This window comes from Alligator sinensis, unplaced genomic scaffold (assembly GCF_000455745.1).
Source record: "Alligator sinensis unplaced genomic scaffold, ASM45574v1 scaffold1445_1, whole genome shotgun sequence".
Lineage (NCBI taxonomy): Eukaryota > Metazoa > Chordata > Crocodylia > Alligatoridae > Alligator > Alligator sinensis.
The window spans coordinates 483,165-488,508 of record NW_005842985.1 but is presented as its reverse complement, the minus strand read 5'-3'; the positions used below and the strand labels follow the sequence as shown (position 1 = coordinate 488,508).

Sequence of the window (5,344 nt, the reverse complement as noted above, 5' to 3'; positions counted from 1 at the left end):
AAAAGTCAAAGGCTTTGTCCATGCTCTGAAATACTTAGTCGCATACCTCAATCTTGACGGGCCTCATAGATCTAAACCTTTTCCTCCCCAAATCTCCTGCCATCAAGCCATTTCCATTTGAGAAGGGGAACTGTGACACTGAAACTTGTCAGCAGCTGCTGCCTCTGGCACGCTCCAATTCTGGGTGGCAAGAACTACTGCCACCTTTACAGAGCTGGGCCCAGCTTCAGCCCTGGCCTCTAGCCAGCTGTGTTAGAGAGAGGGATCTTTGATTTTAAATCCTGTCAGCAAATGTCGCCTCTGGCTCAGTTTGACTCAGGGTGATTGGATTACAGAGCGAGGCCTAGGTCCAACCTGAATTGCCATGGCATTTATTTAAACACACTGAACCTTAAGTGGGAGGCTGGGAAAGAACCTTATAAAAAGCATGTCCTTGGGAAAGATTTTTTTTTTCTCTTCCTTCTTCCTCTTTTTAAGAAGCCCCAAAGACCCCATTCTTAAAAGACGAACAGGAAAAGGAGACTTGTAGTCCCTGATGTTTATGTGTTCCAGTAACTTCTGAAACTAGGATAGAGCAAAGGGCCTGGATGTGATCAAAGGTACTAAAGAATTGCTGGCTTTGGCTTTGGGTAGCAAAAGACTAGGGATTTGGCTTTTTCCCTCACCATCTGTTCCTTGTCCAGGGGAACGCCAGCCACTGTGTTGGCGAGTTAAGGAGGTCTTGCTGTAAATTGCCGCCTGTGGCATTTTCTTCTAATGGCAGTCACTTTTGCTAAAGCTAACTCTTTCCTCACCCTGCTTGATGGTGAATCTGAGCTAGACAGCCAAAAAAGCTTTGGCTGCGGCAGAATTTTCAACAAGCTGTGATTTGGCTCAATTTTTCCTTCTTTTTGTTTTTTTTCTTGTGTATTTTTTTGTTTGTTTCTTTGTCCATTTTGCAAAACTGACAGAAAACTGCTTAAAAATCGACGTCTGAGAAGACACACTGAAGTGAAACCTGCTCTCACCCAAGCAGAAACAATGCTATGAGGAAGATAATCTGCATCCTGATTATCTGGTGCCATTAGGAAAAGCCAAAACTGCCAGTGTCGCATCTGGCTGCTGCTGCTGCCACCTCCTTAGTCAACCTCCGAGAGAAAAATCTGTCCAGCTAACTTGATTGTTATGATGGCAAAAATGAGAAAAAGAGATCTGAAAAAAAGTAAGTAACAAATAACTTTAAAGCCAGGCCTTTATTTCATATTTATATTGTACTATACTTAACAAAGAAATAGTCTGTTTCAGTCCTACCTAGCTCAGAATGACACAATTGTCAATCTCTTTTTCACCTCGGCTTGGACATGTATTTGTAGAGTGCAAGTAGAGTACAGTCCTTTAATTTATTTGATAACCTCAGTTCCTGTCCACATCCGACCATAAGGCTTCAATATACACAATCTTTCTGCTTTCCCAAACTGGGAGGTATATTAAAAGGCCATGGGAAGTGATGTTTTGGAGACTCAGAAGTCTTCTTCAGCCATGATAAGTGTAGAGGATAAAGACAGGAGCTCGTGACTTGACCATCACAACACATATCAATCAACAGCATCTTCAAAGTTCACAAAATATTCTTTTCTGTAAATCGTTTAGTGTTAAATTACACTGATTATGTTACTCCAGGAAGTACAGAACCTCCATTTGGTGGTGACATGTTCTGAAGAGATATAACAATGCTGTAGCTATGTGGAGTTTGAAATATCTACTTTTAAAGCAAAAGAGATGAGCAAGGGATTAAATCATGTGATATGTGCCGTAGTTGAGTCTGATTCTAAGCTCACTGAAGGCATGCATCCCAAACTTTTAGCCTTCAATTTTATAGCAAAGGAAGGAAATCTGGAATTTAGAACTAATTTGTGATGACGATAGGAAGGAAAGAAGATACAAAGGTATGAATTAAATGAAGGGTATTGTGTATGTTTTCATCTGCTAAGATTATGGTAGACTATTAAAGTATATTGAGGGGTTTTTTCCATCACTTTTATTTCCTTTGTGTTGAAACAACTTTAAAGTAAAAATAAATAAATAAATAAAAACAAAGTAGTAATAAGATGCTTAAAAATATTACTGTTTACTTACTACTCTTTACCAATATCTTCAGAGAGCGTTTGAACTACTGAATTATTAAGAAATTACACAGGTACTGAAAAACACCCAATTTAATATTCACTCGATAGTCCATAAGAGAGAGTTTATTGGGCTGAGTCTTTAAAGAACAATGTTTAGCTGATGTTTTATAACCCACTGGACTGGACTGATTTTAACCCACCAAGTTAAAGTTTGCATCTTAAAACTCCATATTGTACAAGTAAAGAACAAATAAACCTCTATCCTTTTACAACCATAATGCTTTGGGGCAGGGGGAGGAGGATAGTGGAGTTAAAGCTAAAATGGGTTGAAATGAGTGAAACAAGTATTTTATATACTGAAATCAATTACCAAATAGATACTTTAAAAGTTGGAGGGGGGGGGGGGGTTTAGAGGAAAATAAAAAGATTAAAAAATGTATGTTCATGTATTCAAAAGTAAAAAAATAGTTTCAACTGTTTCTACAATACAGTTGTTTTTCTCCTTCAAACTTGTTTGCCATGTTCCAACCCCGAGTTAATTTTTACAAGTCCATTATGATAAGGTTATGATGTATGGAACAGTATAAAAAGAAGAGTAGACCACATTACTAGAAGAGGTATAGCTACTCTAGCTAGGGTTGATCTAAGGGAAAGGATTTATTTTTAAAAGGGAAGCCTTGGGAAATGTATCACCTTTAAATTACAAGGTACAAGGCAAATCCAACTTGCTTAAATCCACTCAAGTGCTGTTGTTCATTTCACTGGCTACTGGTATAAGTAATGTGAACACATTTGGCCTTATAAATTACTCAGTGCTAAATAACTCACCAGCTAAGGAATGCATTTCCCCCCCTCCACTGCAGATTGTTATGTGGTTTGCATTACCATTTGCTAAATATGGTCCTAATCCCACGAGAAGGATTGTCTGGGTACAAGAGTTCATCCGCCTGAACCCTTCACAGGCTTATAGTTAAGGGCACACTACTTGACTTAATCTTTAGTTATGACACCTTTAACTAGCTTTCTCCCTAGTCCCTCTAGAAATTTCTGAATATGAGAAAAATGTTTTAAAAAGAACATGCGATTCTCGTTAGCCAATAAATTAATGGGTTTGGATGAGAGAGAGCATTTCATTAATATCCTTGTTTTTCCCCTCCCTTCAGTACTGCAAATAGCTGGCTTGCCATGAGTCACTTTTTACATTTTTACAAAATGATCTGGCCCAGAACACACACACACACACACACACACACACACACACACAGTGTATGTGTGCCCTCTAAGTGCTCGTAAGTATATAGCAGTCTCTTGTGCACCACTGTGCTTTTTGTTTGCGAACTCATCCCTCTATTTCTTTCTAATTTCCCAACCAGCTTATTCCCCAAAGCCAGTGCATATTTAACAAAAAAAAATGTAAAACAGCACCATAAATCATCCAGCAAACACCCCAACTCTATTCATAGTCATACATATGTTGCCAGAGATACAGATAAATTTAGAGTCATAGAAATATACACAGACTTTGAGAAAATATGCCTCTAGACAGAAACATATTGTGCATATGCAAATAACTAAGTGTCTGGCACTGAAGCTTTGCCCTTTAGCATTCGCTTAACTGTATCTCTTTTCTACCCCTGCTCCCTCCCATCTTTCCATCTGTTTATTTTTTTTCAGACCTTCACTTAAGAATACGATATCACCTCTCAAAAATCAAGAAATATGGTGCTGCAAATATAACTGCCAGGTGTAACATATGATATTGCTTCTGGGAGGGAAAAAAAAGATATAAAGGAGGCTACATTCAAATTTTCTTACAAAGGTTACAGGAAATGGGTTTTATCCATTTCTTCTGAACTACGCTCATTCCTGGTTAGATTTCAGGTCTGGTTGCTATACTTTAAAGAAATTGTATAATCCAGGCCTTGTCATCAGCTTTCTTAATTTATTTCCCTGAAATGACAGGCCTGGCAAAGGCAGGCTAGCCTCTCAGATGTCTGGATTACACTGTAGCTATGGAAACAGGTGTTAAAGTGCTATGAATTTCAAGTTACACTGATACTCTGCACATCACGTTCTGTACTGATGACATGTTATTTTACATGCTGACCAATGCAACAGCATCAATCTTACTGATTTATAGAAGGCCATCATATAAAAAATTCTCCATGATGAACTTGGAGAGCTTTTCCTGAATTCTATGCTCTGTGTGTGTGTGTGTGTGTGTGTGTGTGTGTGTGTGTGTGTGTGTGTGTACGCCTGCATGCATATACATGTACAGTTATAGGTGGCCACACTTTGATTAAAGCTTCCAGTTCACTTAAGCAGAAGTTCCTAAACAGTATTTGCAAGACCTCGTCCATATTAGTGAATCTTTAGTTCTCTTCTTTATACTTTGTAAATGAAGAATATTTTCTGCATGTTATGCTGAGTGCCAGGCTACATAATTAAGGTGCCTTGCTCTAGCCTCAGATACATGAGTTTAAGCATCTCTCCTGACATGTGCTTAAGGCTGCTCCTGGGTAGCCCAGGTGTAAATAAATACCCAGTCATTTAAGCTATGGAGTTGATGATGCCTGGACATGGTACTAACCATATCAGCTCTATGTGTGCCATTGGCTATAAAAACTGGTCCTATAAAAACCTTAACCACACTGGGCCAATGAGCCATTTAACTTCAGCAGACCATTGAATATGCTGGGTACTGAGCCAATGACCTACGTTTTGTTATAACTTTAACTGTGTTTATATCATGAAAAAATATAAAATAGATCCCTAATTTAGTAAGGCCCTCATGGCAAACCTTGTGTGTCTGAGAAAGAGAGCCAGTGCATCCAGTACCTAGTTTTCCTGGATCTCTATAAACAAGCTCTGGGGTGGAAGGGCGGGTGCTTTAATTAGAGCAGCTCTGAGAGCCACTGTAATTAAAGTGCCCTCAGAGTCATGTGTATTCAGCATCCCATTCTTCAAAATGGCAGCAGGGGCACTTGAACTAAATCTCATTTGATGAACTTTAGTTTGAGTGCCCCCACTGCCATTTTTAAACATGGGGGACACTGAATAGATGTGACACGGAGGCTGCTGGAGCACATTAATTAACACGCTCCAGAATCGAGTCTGCTCTGATGCATGCTAATTAACACGTCTGAGCAGACATCCAGCATGCATATAGGTGTCTCCTATATGTATAGTGCCCTTGACAACATGCTGTGCACTTTTTCCCTGCTCTGACTGCACTAGAA

At 39.1% G+C, this 5,344-nt stretch overlaps 1 long non-coding RNA gene across 1 annotated transcript in view; it reads left to right on the top strand.

The window, feature by feature from the left end:
* The first annotated feature begins 461 nt into the window (after nt 1-461).
* The window catches only part of LOC112548183, a 21,207-nt gene continuing 16,324 nt past the window's right edge, over nt 462-5,344 (top strand). The window contains exons 1-2 of the long non-coding RNA XR_003091989.1: nt 462-599; nt 951-1,201. This is a non-coding gene — a long non-coding RNA (uncharacterized LOC112548183). The remainder of the gene's footprint in view (nt 600-950; nt 1,202-5,344) is intronic.